Below are 17,523 nucleotides of genomic sequence, written 5' to 3'. Positions count from 1 at the left end.
ACCGGTCGGGTGTGCTGTCCTGTACCCCAGGCCACGTCTCCAGACTTTATGCTTGTTGAGAATGTATTTTAAAGATATGAGATGGTGTTATCGGTGGAAGTGGGCTCCCCACCAGTGGGGTGGGGTGTCCCTTTCACCACTGGGTGCTGGGGGCAGGATCCTTATGATATCTTGGGAAAAAGAATTTTCTGAGACTCGCACGGGAGGGTGAATGATTTTTATTTGCGTGGAATTACATCCCTATGTTTCTAAGTCCCGTTTCCCTTAATCCAGTCCTGGAAGAGGTGCATCTGGGGATCCGGCAGAGCTAGAAGCAAAGCCAATGTCCAGAGTTTCAGCCCCGTGGAGGAGCTGAGCAATGTCCAGAGTTTTCAGTCCCCGTGGAGGAGCACTAACATCAGGCTAGTGCAGTCCATTAGTAGTCCATTGTGTGGGGGGTCCACATGGCCATGGGCCACATGGGCAAGTGCAAGAGCATGCGTGTCCCACAAGCCAGGAGCAAAAACCAAGAGGCAAGCTCTGCTGTTTAGGAGTTTAAGTATTTCAGATCTTCCTGCTCTTGCAGTGGCCATGCCCACTCTGGCCAGTCACCTGTTCCCAGGTGTGACTGACAGTCAAGCACCTTCCCTGACTTTAGTCACCCAGACTTTACTGGGCATGCCTATATTTGCCTTCCCTTTGCTCCTTTCCAGTTAATAACAACCAGGTTTATTACAACGGTATTAATGGTACTTTCACTACAGGATTTATTCTATAGGAAAGTGCATGTATCTTTTTTTAAATTTGTAGGACAGAAAGGAATATGCGGCGTCTGTCCATCACCATTCCTACAGGTTAAATGAACTCTTTGCTGCCACTGATCAAGGTTACAAAGAAGAAGTATTATCATTAACTAAACACCTTGGCCTCAACACTTCCTCCACTTTTTATTTTAATGATAATAGACCATTTCTCCCTGTCACTGGACCATCCTCATCAACCTGTGTAGAATTTTTCTTCATGAGAGGGCTTATTCATTCAATGAGATTTTATTAAGCATCTACTACTGACCAGAAACTGTGCTGGCACTTCCATGCCAAGTGAAAGAAAACGGAGAGATACCTGACCTTGGAGAATACCTCTTGTAGGCATAATAATCCTTACACATTCTTTGCGCTCGCAGCAAAAATAACACCTTAGGGGGGCACAGAGGAATCAACAGGGTCAAAAGACACGAAGACCTTAAGTGGGAACAGGAAAGCTCGGATTCGCTGGACAAAAAGAAAGCTGTTCCTAACCTTGACCTGCATGAGGTGAAATGGTGGAGTAACTGGGGAGGAAATTACAAGGACAGCCTTGAGGGCTCGGCTGGGAATCAAAACCGAGGCCAGAAGGCAGCTGACGTTTTGCGGGAATGAAGTGGCTCGCGCGTTGCAAGTCTCACTGCAGATGAAGAGCCACTGAAGCGGCCCTTAGAAAGCGAGTGGTCTGGAAAGAGGATTTGGTCACGGGGAGCCACTGGGAGTTTAGATTCCAGGGATGGTAAGATGCATTCATCAGTTTTCTCCAGAGAGACAGAACCACTGGGATATGTATCTGTACATAAATAGAAAGATGGATGGATAGACAGATGAATGGATAAATAGACAGATAGATGGATGGAAAAGAAATCTATAGACTGACCGCCCGGAATTCTTACATTGAAGCCCAACCTCCCAAGGTGATGATATTTGGAGGTGGGACTTTGGGGAGGTAATTAGGTTTAAATGAGGTGGTGGTGGGGGGGGGGGGTCCTCATGATGGGATTGGTGCCCTTATAGGAGGAGAGACCAGAGAGCTCATTCCCTCGTCCTGTTGTGAGGGCACAGAGAGTAGGTGACAGTAGCTACGTGATGTAACCAATGCACCTTATTCTTAGAACACGTCTGAAATCTTTTTGCATTTTCTCTTTAGTGGCCCAAAATGTATCATGGAAATCACATAGCCGGTGATATTTTCAACATGCCTTCAGCTCAGTCACTTTGTATATTTTTTCATTGGCAATTACAGTATTTAATATTGCCATATAACTTTTCCATGGTGGCCTGGAAGTAGATTATTTCCTTAAAATATACTTACCACTGCTAATCCAACTGTCATTTCAGATGTATCGAGTGGTTAGGAAATAGCACGGCACCACAAGTAATTAGCCTTATGTTCCAATTAGCAACTTCTGATGTTAAAGAGAATTTGGCTTTATTATCTGTGCTGCATAATCTAAAAGACAAAAGCAATGCACAGATGGCTATGCAGAGGGAGCCCCTGCTTCGTATTTGCAAATCCATAGACACAGCATATGCATTTGTTTGCAGCCTGAACAGGAGTAAGCTGGTGGGAGCCATTCATCCGTCCCCTGGTAACACAGTTGTCCTTGTAAATACAGAGCGACTCCTGGCTCGGATACCCGGATGCCAGCAGCCTTACTTGAGAAAAATAGAATGTTAATCCAAATGAAATAGCCATAAAAAATAAGCATGCAGATCTTACCCACAATGAAAATATGTTTTCAGAGCCGTGGAAGGAATGCTGACTCTTTTCTACTGTATATATGTTTAATAAAATGCAGTGATCCGGCCAGCTAACAGTCCCATCAGCTCTACCTGAAGCAGTCCAGGTGGCCTTTACACACCAGGTGTGTGGTTACCCTACATATCTTGTCCATACTGGTTTAAAAGTTCTGAAACCAGAGGATTAAAAAAAAACAAAAACATGCCTATAGGATATTACACTATAGCCTAACATTTTTGCTCAAAGAAAAAATAAAAAAGGGGCTTGTCTATTTTACGAGCCTTCCATTCTGTAAAGTGGGGGGGACACCTGTTCAAAGATTGGTTAATGGTAACTGGACTTGATAGGGTATCGGCAGGGATTCCAGACCTTCAGGTGTTCCCATCTCAGCCTGTTTAACCTCTGCCTTCTGGGGCTCAGATGCGTGGAGTGAAAGATGATGTCCCTGAAGCACAGTTTGAATATTTCACAGTCCCCTCCCCTCTGCTGCAGCTCCTTGGATCACCTTAAGGGTGTGGCCTGCACCTACACGCCGCACTTGAAGAAATGACTCCTCTCCTGTGCTTGGTACACTTCTATCGAGCTGCTAATGAGCTGGTCTTCTGACACTTAGTGTAGTTAAGTTTTATATGCTGTATTTATTGCAAAGCTTCTGGTACATGGAAAAAGTACATGTGAGCATCTTTATAACCTTCCTTTGAAATTCTTTCCTATCCATCAAGTAAATGACTAAATTAGCAGATAAATACATTCATTATGTAAGTTACTGGCTGTGCCTGTAGTCACCAGAGGCAAACGGTCTTGAATGACTAATTCACGCCCCGAGGCTTCTTATTGCCTTTGAAATGGGTAATGTGACTCTAAATTCAAATCAATCTCAATTGCTTTCCTCTTATATTTGTAAAATATATCTGTGATGGATAAACCAGTGGAGATTAGGATGTATCGGGAAATGCTAGAAACCTGGCTTTGTTTCCTATCCAAGGAAGACTTAGCATTTTGAAAGTGCTCTTCTTTTCCTCTGCGCCCCTTGTCAACATTTGGAGACAGCCAGTGTGCCCCGTCGTCTCCTCAGCTTAATAAGTGTACTTGTGAGCATTGCAGCAGCTTCTCATCAGGAGAGTGTAAATGTTACGAGCGACTGGGCTGCTGTGTGTCGCTGGGTTTCTCTGGATGAAAATATCAGAGAGGGAGTAAATGTTGCTATTTCCCCTAATGTTGTCTTTAAGAAAATATTAAATGTTGGGGGCACAAGTTCTAACATTTGATGTACTTGTGTTTCAAGGTTACTTGTGGAGCCACAGGCATCACAGTTACTTGTGTCTCCGCTTTACCGCGTCCTGTCCTTTCTCTTTGTTAAACAAAAGGGCCAACTGTTTGCTCAGAGTGTAAACATTAATTTCTCCTGCCACATTATTGAGATGAGGATTTGAAAAAAGACTTTTTAATATTCATTCAAATTTATAAATAGATGGAGATTCATTAATTGGCTTTGAATGGACCAGACCCATTTCTGTCTCTTAAAACAGACTCATGCCATGATTTCTTTTTCATTTTGCTCTTATTTTTGTGCACGTGACCATCGGAGATCGTTCATGTGTAGTAGTGGAAATGCTGGTCATCTGTGTAACAATAGCCTTGCGGGAGAACTGCCCAGTGAGGTCACTTTGAAAGGGAACCGTGGACAGACAACCGAATGGTGATGACCAGAGGGAAGGGTGGGTGTAGAAGAGAGTAAAGGGCGGACAAATGGTGACGGAAGGAGACTTGACCTGGGGGGCAGTAAACACACAATACAATATACAGATAATGTATTGTAGAATTGTGCACCTGAACCCTATATAATTTTATTAACCAATGCCACTCCAATAAATTCATTAAAAAATACTTATTTTTAAAAAAAGGAAAGGGAACCATAATTTAGTTTGGGTTATGAATGAGGACATCTCAGGGTTCTAAAACATGGCCAGAGGTGACAGAGCGGAGTGGTCCTTATCAAAACCATCCAGGGTAGCTGTACAGGCGTTAACTCAATTTAGTTCAGATATCGATCAGAATTATTAAAATTGCAAGTGATAAAATTCATTTTGAATCAACTTAGAAATGGAAAAGGGACCTTTCACTTCCCTAGAAAGCCCGGAAGGCCGCAGGCAGGACGGGACCGACCAGCAAGGCCGGCTGCCCGCTCTGCCCGCGTCACCAGGCCCTGCTCTCTGCTGGCTTCTCGGCCCCTGGGCGCTCCAGGCTCCCACCACTCCCACTGCCCACAGTCGCACGAAAAGGCAGCACGTCTCTTTCTCCAAAGTCCCAACAAAAAAATCCTTGGATTGACTTTCATTGGCCGGAAGTGGGCGATAAACTCTTCCCTGACTTAACGTCTGCGGGTGGGGCTGTGATCCATGTAAACCTGGGTCACATGCTCGTGTCAGGTGCCAGGGGTGAGAGCAGCCTTACCTAAGCCACATGCGCTGCGTGTGGATGAAAGGGGTGTGCTATGGGGACCCAATATAATGTGCTGCCTTGATATGTGAAACCACGTGGTTTCAGGCGACTACAGCTGGACCCCCTGGCTCCCTCTCCACTCTGCTCTGCAGAGAAGGTCCTGTAGCCAGACAACCTCCTTGTCAAGGGACCAGGCACAGTCCCTGCTCATCCCTGAGCCGTGGATTTCAGTTTCATCTGCCTTTGCAGTTGTTCAAACAAGCTAATCGCACCCTCCTGTGGAAGAGGCGGGACACTCTGCCCCCTTGATACTAGAAAGCGGGCCTCTCCCAGTCCCTGGTTGTCACTTTGTTCCCAGGGGCGACCCCCATGTCGCCTCCTGCTGGATGAGCGTGTACGTGACTAAGAACTGTGGCTGAGCTCCTTTGTGCAGTGTTGGGTGTCACGTGGTTGGCATCCCCAAACCCAGCGGTGGGGATCCTCCCTCACCAATGGGGTGAAGGAAAGCAGTGAAAATAGGAGGGTAGCTATAAAAATCAGGAGTTAATCCCACATGAGGATGAATGAATGCAGGGTAGGTCCGTAAATCACTAAAGTTAACTTCAGTTTAGATCTACAATTAAATTTTACAAATATTCTCTGTACCTAGAACTCCTGGTAGGAAGAGAGAACAAAACTAACTTCCTAGAGAATCTGAGTATACTTCAGAGTAACGTCGTTTCGACCGAGAACCCCTTACCTGATGCAAGATTGTAAAGGGAACTAGGACTGGTTTTCTAACTGATGAAACACGGAACATTGTAGCTTTTGTTTATTTTTCGAGAAATTCACTTTACTCATTAGCATGTTAAGGCTCTGATAAGTCCTGTAGTAAAAATACTTAATATTTTATATCAAGAATTTCTCAGGTATGTTTATCACAGAATACATTTTTCATATTTCTTAATATTTAACAAAACTTTAATTGAATATAACAGATTTAGGGAATGCTGATTTATTCATCTATGAAATATTTTTAATAATTTGTTTAGAAATCCATGGGAATATCTTAAGTCTTAATAATTTTAATAATCCTACTTAATATCATCATTACAAATGAGTATTATATGACATCTGAGAATTATGTGGTCCTACCCTTAAGAGATCTTTACTAGAAGGAAGATTAGATTTAGAAATCCCAAATTATACCAACTACTTAAGTTGAATTTCAGTTCTTTCTTTCATTTCTCTAGATCCTTTAAATCCTTTAAAGGCTGTTTCTTTCTTCATTTAATTTGGGAACATAAATCCAATTCTTATAAAACCCAAAAAATTACCAGGATAGTTATCTTTTTTATCATAAACCCTTTGGGAAAAAAATAAGATTAACCTTAGAATTTCTGACATAAAATAAAATATATTTTAAAGGTTAATATTTCAAATACTAACTTCTTTTTTGAACTAACTATGGAAAAAACTTCTATTTGTCATCTTTGGCCTTCACCACATATCCTCCTGAAAGAGCATATTAAAAATAACATGTGATGCAAGTTATGGTAAATGGTGCATATAAATTTTCTTCACATTTCTTGTTACACAACAAGGAATAAATTATGCCAATGAAAACAACCCACAATCCATGGTTAGCTAGTGAAGATGGGTGGTGATTTTAAGTATATTTTAATTTCATTTTAGCATGCCAACTGACAGCTATGTAAATATTCTGAGTTAATTATCTTTGTTATCTTTAATGTGCACTATGTAATTATGCAGAATTTTGGATAATCTTTTCAATGGAACTGGTTGTTGGTGCGGGGAATGGTCCTATTTCCAACAATGAAAGCAATCACAATAGTTGACATATGACAGGGCAATACTGACAAATATAACTATTGTTGTTTTTAAAATAATGCCTTAAAATTAGTAAAGGAGGTAGTCTGTTTTTAAGTCTCATAGAAGATAATCACAAATATTTTGACCACTTAAAAATAAAATATTGTAGCCCTGGCTGGTGTGGCTCAGTTGGTTGGGTGTTGTCCTATGCACCAAAAGGTCACCGGTTTGATTCCAGGTCAAGGCACATGCCGGGGTTGCAGGCTGTTTCCCTGCTAGGGGGCATGTAGGAGGCAGCCAGTCAATGTTTCATTCACATCGATGTTTCTCTCCCTTTCCCTTTCTCTCTCTAAAAATCAATAAAAAAAATCTTTAAAAAAATGAAATATTGTAGATAAAGGAGACTAATTATGTTCATTAACATAATATTCTGATATAGGGGGACAGTATCTGGAGATTTGGGGATGTTTCATATTAGATATTGAAATAGTCCAGTTGTAAAATCTCAAGAGATTGTCAGGTCCAGAACATTTATTCTTGATCTCTATTAGAATTTTTTAAAAAGAAATCACGTTTGCGTTCTCCGCAGTTTTACATTAATAACACAGACCTAAGTAGGTATAGTTACAGGTAAAGGGACATATTTAAAAATTCCCACGCTTGGTCTTCTAGACAATTGTTTTGAATTTTATACATGATATGAAATCAAGTCCTCCTGAAATGTAAACAGATGACCAACTCTGTGTCTATAACTTTGGGCAAGTGTGTGAGTGTAAATACAGCCCCCCCCTCTCGCCGAAGGGAGCATGTGAGGGACGGTGTAGGTCACTGTGCTGCTCCTTAGCACCTCCCACGCGGCAAACGCCTGATGGTTTGTGTATTGTTTGCTATTATCTGTCTCTTCCTCTAGACCCTTAAGCAATGTAAAGGCAAGTGTCCTGGAAAATACTACATACACATACACATCTCACATATGCATCGTATGCACACACATTTCTTACTGCTGCTGTAACAGTCGCCACAAATTTACGGGCCTTGGACAGCAGAGTTACAGTTCTACATGACCGAAGTCTCACTGTACGATCCAGGTGTGCACAAGGCTGTGCTCTCCCTCAGTGAGGATTTATCTCCTTGTCGAGCGTTAGAGGCCACGTCCCTGACTTTGCCTCTGGCCGCTCTGTCGTCAGACCCAGCAGGATGTCCTCTTCAGATCTCTCTCGACTCTGATACTCCTGCCTCCCTGTCAGCCTGCTCCTGGGTCCTGGTGGCTCCACTGGGCCCCCCAGGTAGCCCAGGACAGTCTCCCATCTCAGCCTCCTTACCTTTCACATCAGCCAAGGGACACATCCAACTTTAGGTGGCAATTTTTCACTTTTTTTTATCAAAGAGAACTACGTAAAGTATATTCACAGGAGTTCAGGATGTGACCATCTATCTATGGAGGATCATTCTACCTGTGTGTGTGTGTGTCGCATGCATGTAATTCTCGGTGTACAAATTTAGGAGTAAAATATACTTTTATTTTTCATAATTTAGTTTAATTTATCTTTTGATCACTGATTTTTATAAGGGTCTCCAAAAACGATTTCAGCCACGTCAGGGTTGTGTTCATTAAATGTCAAAGCCTAGGTCATGAGTATGTGAGGGGTGCCCAGGAGGGCCCTGCTCTTCAGTCCACGCAGGTTTGCCACTGAGACGCCCCTTCTGAGAAGAGAGGGCACATTCCTTGGAAACAAGAGGTCGCCTAATGCCTATACTATGCGTGTTCATCCATCCATTCACTCAGTAAATATTAAGTGTGCGTGTTGGTCCCTGTCCCCTTGGAATGTAAAACATGAAACATCATTCCTAATCTCAAAGACACTGCTGTCTAAGAAGACAGGTGCGTGAACGGACAACTGGAGCACATTCCAGCAAGTGCAGGGACAGAGACGTGCCTGGGGAGCATGCGAGAGCTGGGAAGTTGGATTAGCAGAGGCTCCTGGAGCTGCCGACAGGCGAGCTAAGGCCTAAAAAATGAGCGTTGGCTAGAAGCACATAGGCATCGCTGGAGCCAAACCTCAAGGTTCCTTAAGGACTAAAGATATATCTTCAGTTCAACTCGGCAAATAATTATTGAACGCGATGCGTGCTAAGGAGAATTAGGATGACCTGCGAGACCGCCTCCTGCCCATCCTTCCCCGTGTTCAGGGGATTAGGGAGCGGCTCCGAGGAAGTGGGACATTAATAATCGCAAGTGCGATGGGTGCTGTGGAGCACGGGCTCGGGGAGCGGGGGGAGAGAACTGAACCCAGTCGAGAGGGTCACTAACTGATGTTCACACCGCCCGAGGGGTGGGCAGCATTGACCCAGGGAGGGAGGCAGGCAGAGGGGAGGGGCCGGGAGCACCCTGTCTGCAGGAATGTGGGGAGGGGCAGCGAGAGGCTGGGAGGCAGTCGGGAGGTTTACCTTTATCCTTGCCTCCCTGGGGAACCTTTACGTTATAAATTTAGAAGTAGCATGATCAGACTTGCATTTTTAAGCGACCCCGCTGTCCGTGGGAAGTACAGCTTAGGCTGGAGCGGGGCCCGGGAAGAGTTAGGGAGCTGCCCAGCATCCAGCCAGGAGCCGACTCGGCTGGACGGTGTCGGCGGGCATGGAGTGAAGCCCGTCCATTCAAGAGATGTTTAGGAGGTAAAGTGCCTCTTAAGTTATTCTTTTGGTGGAGACACTATGCTAAGTTCTGGAGCTACTATAACGAATGGCGCACGGCCTGGCATATCCGTGCTAAGTATTTTTAAACTGATTAACGTTCGAGGCCCAGAATAGCAGGAGAAAAGACGGGGGCCGGATCACAGAAGCTGTGTTCAGCGCACGTTATTCCAGTGTCTTAAGCAAGGGTAGGTGGACCTTGTGCATCTGCACTCTGTCACTTAGTGCCTGTTGGGAAGATGGATTGAGGGGATGTAAGAACCTAGATATGAATAGAATTAAAAAGGTCCTAGAGCCCGGCCGAGCGTGGCTCAGCAGTTGAGCATCGACGTAGGATCCAGGCGATCGGGGTTCGATTCCTGGTCAGGGCACATGCCCGGGTTGCGGGCTCGATCCCCAGTAGGGGCGTGCAGGATGCAGCAGATCAATGACTCTGTCATCATTGATGTTTCTATCTCTCTCCCTCTCCTTTGCTCTTCTCTGAAATCAATAAAGATATATTAAAAAAAAAAAAAAAAAGTCCTAGAAACAATAGTTCAGGTAAACGGTGATGGGACCTGAAACAGGACAGCACAGGGGAGAAGAAACACAGTGGCCCTGGCGGGTGTGGCCCAGTTGGTTGAGCATAGTCCCGTGCACCGAGAGGTCGCCAGTTTGTTTCCTGGTGAGGGCGCATCCCCAGGTTGCGGGTTCAATCCCCAGTGGGGAGCGTGCAGGGGGCAGCAGATGGATGTTCCTCTCGTTGATGTTTCTCTCTCTCTCCATTCCTCTCTCTCAAAATATAAAAACATTCTCAAAAAAAAAGAAACATAAGTGAGAAATAGTTGAGGGGCAGAATTAGAATTGATGAGTGAGGCAGGGAGACAAAAACACTAGCCCAATGTGACCCCCAGTTTCTAAGATGAAGGGCTGAGGGACACACAAGGCGTAGGTGGCAGCCACAGTCAGCGCCCCAGGGCTACGTGTCCATGGCTGGTATGTGATTACGTTCTGGATAATCCTGCCAGTTTACACCCAAGTACAACCCTGCTGCAGTTTTACCTGATTTTTCCCCAGGAGGAAGCCACATTTTCCTTTCTATGTAAATCACTGATGATAATTGATTCACTGTCAGTTTTTTCCTGATGTTTTAATATAATGTGGGGGGTGAGGGGTGTTCCCAGAAAGACAATTTCTTGGGAGGAAAAAAATTTGTTATTAGTGTGTTCGTTTTTTTTTGGTAATCAACACTCTCTCCCCTGTTCTCCCCTGTGTGTAAATTGTTCACATCTCTGAGCACCGGAAAGAAAATCCTAAATAGTAGCTTATTTTTATGTGAATAGCTTTCAGACAAACTGTTTACCAATATTGATCAAATTACAATGAAAGCTGCAGGAGCAGTCTTCCCACGGCGCTACTGTTCCCACATGGACACCACCCAAGGGAAGTCACATTCCGGGTCAAAGGGAAGAAACACATGAGACACGCTCCGGAGACCAACCACAAATAATTACAAAACAGCATCCAAACCCCAGACCCGGGGCCGTGCAATGCGGGGCTCGTCCCTTGGGGTCCCAGCAGCACTTTGTTGGTTGGTGCTGAATCATTTGGTCACACATCTTGTGACCCATCAAACTTTGAGGTCGCAATTTTTTACTTCATTTAATAGAAGACATCAATTGCATTAATACAGGGATTGTCAGTAGTCACATCAGGAAGGAACTTCCAGCAGACGACTCAATAATGAAAATGTCTGAGACACCAAGGTTCTTGCTGCCTACTCCATTCCTTCCAAAAATCACATTATTTTTAGCCGTAATTCATTCATGTTGTGGCTTTGACAGAGCTTGACTTGCTATTTCTCTACACACAGTGTTGGCTTCAATTTTCCATTTGATTAATTTATGGATACAGTAGTTAGAATTTTTAAAAAGACAGTTAAAAACATAAATATGTATCATAAATGGATAGGAGAGAATTATGAACAAAACATTTTTTACTCATTTTTTTTTAAAGTGCAAAATAGAGCCGCACCACCCTGGCTGGTGTGGCTCGGTTGGTTGAGGGTCTTTCCAGGCACAGAAATGCTGTTTCGATTCCTGGTCAGGGCACATGCCTCGGTTGCAGGCTCGATCCCCAATAGGGCGTGCCTCTAAAAATCAATAAAAACATTAAAAAAAAAAAACAAAAAACCTTTTTTGGCCTGTCACCATCACCAGGCTTGTTAATTACCTATGATAATTGATAATTACCTATGGCCCCTGCAGACTAATCACACTGGCCTGGAAATTCCAGTAAGCACCAGCCATAGTGCCCCACACAGCTGCAGCTCCGGAAAGTTTGAATGGAGCCCACTTGCTCTAACACAGGATTTAAATAGGGGAGGGGGCTATCTGTAATACTTTAAACAATAAAAATAAATTAAAAAAAAAAGGTATTTAAGAAATCATTATACCAAGCAGAAGTCATTTGTAGAAGTAAGCTGCTGGGAATATCGTGTTTCTTTGGAGCTTGAAGAAAATGAAAATATTTAATTCTTCTCAATCAGGCAGATGTAGAAAAAAAAGCCTGGTTTATTATCTGGCAACGACTTAAAAAATCAGAGCCACAGTTAAAGTCCCTCCGTTTCACGCAGACTTTCAGACCATCCACTGTGAGAGCTTGTCAGATTAAGAGGAGAATCAGGACCTTGGCTTGATAAACTCATGTCTCCTGCAGCTTAAAAAAGTTAGGATATTGGCAGTGAGACAATTGTGTAGTTTTCCCAGCCACGGGGTTTTAGCATTTCCTTTGTAAGGAAAATGGCCCATTTTAACCAGTTCAGTGTGAAAGTTAGGCCCTAAAATACAAAGGTAAGGTTCTCTATGATCTCCTCTTTATTAACAGGCAATCTCTCAACTTCCTACCCGAAAGGTTCCTTTGTTCCCAAGCAATCAGTCCAGATTACTATTGTGTTACGAGATTTTTTTTAAAAAAGTGAAATGTATACATTAAGAAAAATTGAAGCCCTAGCTGATTTGGCTCAGTGGTGAGCACATCAGCCCTCGGACTGAAGGATCTAGGGTTTGATTGGAATCAAGGGCATGTACCTCGGTTGCAGGCTCGATCCCCGGCCCCGGCCCGGGCATGTGTGGGAGGCAGCCAGCCTGCGTGTGTCTCACATCGATGTGTCTCTCCCTCCCACTCTCTCTGAAAAGGCAATGGAAAAAATATCCTCAGCTGAGGATTAAAAAAAAGAAAAAATGAAAAAAATGAAGATCACACAAATAAATGGAAAGATATTCTGTGTTCATGGATGGAACAAAATCAATATTGTTAAAATGTCCATAGTACCCATAGCAATCTACGGATTCAGTGCATCCCTGTCAAAATTCCAATGGCATTTTTCAAAGAAATAGCACAAACAATCCTAAAATTTGTTTGGAACCACAGAAGACCTTGAGTAGCCAAAGCAATCTTGAAAAACAACAAAGCTAGATGCACCGCTTCCTGATTTCTAACTGTATTATTAACTATAGTGATTAAAACAGTATGGTACTGGTATAAAAACAGACCCGTAGATCAATGGGAAACATAGAAAGCCCAGAAATAAACCCACACATATATGGTCAGTTAATTTATGATAAAGGAGTCATTTATGATGAGGAAAAGACGATCTCTTCAATAAATTATGTTGGGAAAACTAGAACAGCCGCATACAAAAGAATGAAACTGAACCCCTGTCTTACACCACACACGAACATCAACTCAGAGTGGGTGAGCAACTTCACACCACATGTAAAAGCAGCAAAAGAATTAAAAAGTGGGACTAAATCAGACTAAAACTTCTGCACAACTAAGGAAATCACCACCACCACCGAAAAGCAACTTCTTAAATATGAGATATATCTGATAAGGGCTTAATATCCAAAATGTAAAAAGAATTCATAGAACTCAATAGCAAAAATGCTCCCAAACAATCTGATTCAAAAAAAAACACAAAAAAACAGAAGATCTGAATAGACATTTTCCCAAAGAAAACACACAGATGGCCAACAAGTACACGAAAAGATGCTCGACATCATTAATCAGGGAAATGCAAATCAAAACCACAATGAGAAGTCACCTCACACCTGTTAGAATGGCTTTTATCAAAAAGAGAAATAACAAGTGTTAGGATCTGGAGAAAAGAACTCGGGTGGAGTATTGATCTGGTTCCTCAAAATAATTAAAAATAGAGCTATTGTTTGATGCAGCAATTCTACTATCTGGGTATTTATCCCAAAACAAAGCCACTAACTCCAAAAGAGATACACACCCCATGTTCATCGCACCATTTTACAGTAGCCAAGGTGAGGAAACAGCCCTCGTGTTCGTCGATGGGTAAATGAGTAAAGAAAATGTGATATATAGCGATATGTTTATATGCGAAATGAAATATGTTTCAGCCATAAAAAGAATGGAATCTTGCCATTTTCGACAGTCTGGATGGACCTTGAGGGCATTATGCTAAGTGAAATAAGTCAGGTAGAGAAGGGCGGATACCCTATGATCTCTTATATGTGGAATCTATAAAAATTAAAAAAAAAAACAAGCTCATAGGCACCGAGAACAGATTGCCAGAGGTGAAGTTATCAAAAGGTAATAAAAACAAAAAAATTTGATGACTATGTTGGCTGACTGCAATCTGAGTCACCTCTTAAAAAAACAAGAATACAGAATTGACTTGACTCAACCAACTTGTCAATAAAGATTGTTTAGTTTCTCACCTAGCACGTTAATCCTGGTGCCTGCAGATGGCTCATGAATGAATGAGCATAAAGTTAATCCTGTTGAGACAAAATGACAACAGCCAATCACTTACTGTATAATTTTCACAAGGCAAAAAAATAAATGTACTGAAAAAAAGGTTTAAAAGAATAGCATTGAAATCGGGGATTAAGAGAGTTTGAAAGGACGTGTGTTATTTTGCAGGGAAAGCGTGAATTCAGTGTTATGTTGACCAAGTTTGAGATCACAGGTAGATACCTAGGAGGGAAAGGCCATCGTGCCGGGAGGATTCCCAGGAGGAAAAGTGATTGGTGAGCCTGCTGCCATCCTGGACTTACCTATGTCACTGTTCACAGGCGATAGGACCAGTCCTTGATTCTCTCTAGAAGTCAAAGAATTATGACCAGTGAATGTGACATTCTTTCTCAACATGCACACATGCTGAAAATATCGGAAGGTGTCTTCAGTATTTCATGTGGAGGAGCAGTGTGTGCTGAGCCTCGGTGGGCTCCTGCGATTCTGCTGTTCAGGTCACTGAGAACTGCTCGCTCGGGGCCAGAGGAACCTCAGACCCAGGAATCGGGTCACCACAGGCCTTTCCCAGTTTGAAAATCTAGACCTGCCTTCAGTTGTGCTGGAAGCAACATGGACCAAGTAAGTTCATAATCCTGGGCCAAGTCCTAGCCGTAGAAAGTGGAGGAAAAAGAAAATTTGCTGGGGCTGCCACAAAAAGGAAACCCAGCACACGTTCCCATCCACCTTCATGCTCTTTTTAATGGCTTGGCTTTTGTGAGGTTTGTGTCCAGTCACGTGCTTGTGGTTTCACGGCCAGTTAGGACCGGGGGAGACGGAGGCAGGAAGGGCAGAGAGTTTTGTACGTGGACTAGTTTGCTGAAATGTTATGGGCCAAACAATCTGTAATGGGAAAGCCCTTTGTGATTCAATTATATATAAATTACTTTCACCACTTCTTTTTTCTCGTTAGTTTTATGACAAAGCTTCACCCGTGATGCATTGAGTGTATTTCCGTAGACACTTAAAAATCTTACTTAAAACTCACTTTCAGTTAGGTCACCAAACCAAAGTGAATTATTGGTGTTTTGAGGTTCACAGAAGTTCATTATGTTGACCAGAAATCACGTGACTGTTACTTCAAGCTTTGGCAGAAACCACTAGAGAAAAAGTCCCTCAATCGTCAGAAATGACCCTTTTCACTCCCCCAATCAGAGACTGAAATAGCGGGAATATTGGGTAATGAACAGTTGGCTTAGTGTCCTCGTGCCTTCTCCAGGCTGCTGTCACCGCGAGGTGCTGTGCGTCTTAGAAGTTCGTGCTTTTAAGATTTTCTAGGCCAGTGGGTTAGGAATGTGCAGATCATTTTGGCTAAATACCCAGGCGACTGTCTTCCTTCCCCCACATTTTATGGGCTGGAAAACCCCTCTTTTTATTTTATGTATTTCAAACAAATGTCAGAATTCTAGATTTAAAACAACAGATTAACATGTATCAGAGGGAAGGGGCGGGGCAGGAATAGATTAACCAAAGGACTTACATGCTTGTATGCGTAAGCCATGGACAGACAACCCTGCGGTGAAGGCCGGGGAGGGGGGGAGCAAGGAGGGGGAAGGGGACATCTGCAGTACTTTCAACAATAAAGATAAATTAAAATGAAAGATATTATTCAACACGGCTGTGGCATATTCAGCAAAGTTTCCCTAAAAGAGTGGAAATTAGGACTGTCGAGGGTTTTATATACATAGGCTAAGGCTCCGAATAGCGCAGTCATGAAATGCAAAACGCAGTCGCCTACCGGCCCAGAGTGCCTGGACACCCCCTCCGCGGGCACTGACCTGGCTCCGCACAGCGCCCTGTAACGCGGGGCAGGGTCCTGACTCCTGGCGAGGCCCCGTTGCTCAGAGGCGGAGCGGCTGTCACCACGCCTGTGACCTCAGTGCTTCCTGAGCAGCTCGGTGGATGGTGAACTCAAGGCTGTGACCCTTCCCTGCTTCTCAAGGAGGGAAAACTGCTCTGCAAACTGGCTGTGGGTGCTGCAAACCTCGCGTTTCTGCCACAGGACAAAATTAACGCCCAGAGACTCAGGATGAGGCCGTGGCCACGCGGTCAGATCAGGGACAGGAGCTCCCTCGGCCCTGTCAGGTCACAGTCCAGCTGCTCTGCGCTGGAGCCTCGGGAGGCGGCTGCGCTGTTTGAAGGGGCCAAGGGGATATTTAGCCCGCCCGTGGCTGGGGGAGGTAACGTGCCAGGCAAACGGTGACAGCCATCCGTGGTTACTCCGGGGGTCTGCCCTCCCAGCAGGCGCTCAGCATCACTCCCGGGGTCGCCCCAGAGCCTCGGGCTGTGGGCTTCTGCACTTTGCGTTACTCAAGGCGCCACCAGATGGGCCTTCGGACCGGTCCTCGGTTACCTGCTCTCTCCGCAGCTCTGCATATGGTCCATCCCCAGCACAGTGGGTTCTCTTCCCATAGGTTGGCTATAAATCCTAAACACGCCATGAGCGCCCTTGCAAAAATACTTTTTATTTTGAAATAATGTTTAACTTACGGAAAAATTGCAAATTACGCAGGTTCTTGCATCCCCGACTCAGCTGCTTCTGGTGTTTACACCTCACACAGTCACAGGACGACCGGTGGGACCAGACTGTTCAGCTGCACGTCGCATGAGAGTTTTGCCGGTTTCCCCCGCTGGAGGCCACTCCCTAGTGACCAAGGAGAAAGACCAGCCCTTTCTCTGCTTGTCAGGAGTATCCCCGGCTGCCTCAGCTGCACAAGGATTAAACCTTTATTTCAAGAAAGGGTTTGGTTAATTTTACCCAAACTGTAAGGCATTTTAAGTGGGAGAGAGAGTGGAGGGGAGAAGTCAGCTGCTGCATCCCCTTTGTCCAGTTCTTTGTCCCCAAAAGCCTTTCTTAGCCTTTTATGGGCCCGCCAGGGTGGCAGGTAGAGGTGTGGGTGCTCCATGGGCTCTTTCTTTCCTTCTCTAGGAAAAGACTCGACCATCTTCCCAAGATCCTTGCTTTTCTGATATTCCCGTGAAACAATCCCTATCTCCCTGAAAGGAAGGGCGAGCAATCACTACAAAATCATAAATCAAATACACGTAAGTCGTGCTACGTGTCATAAATGAAACACAGAGAGGGCCATGACACTTCGGATAAGCGTACAAGCCAGCAGCGTTTTCCCACTTCTCCGGCTTTGTTATTTCGTATTTTTCATCACAGGAGGGGCCGACGTCTCTTAAAGACGAGTCCTTAATGCTATTCAGGTTATAGAGTGTGAAAAAGAAGTTCTAGTAAGTCTCACAAAT

The sequence above is a fragment of the Miniopterus natalensis genome, chromosome 2, assembly GCF_054644295.1.
Source record: "Miniopterus natalensis isolate mMinNat1 chromosome 2, mMinNat1.hap1, whole genome shotgun sequence".
Lineage (NCBI taxonomy): Eukaryota > Metazoa > Chordata > Mammalia > Chiroptera > Miniopteridae > Miniopterus > Miniopterus natalensis.
Note: the sequence above shows the minus strand (reverse complement) of the source record.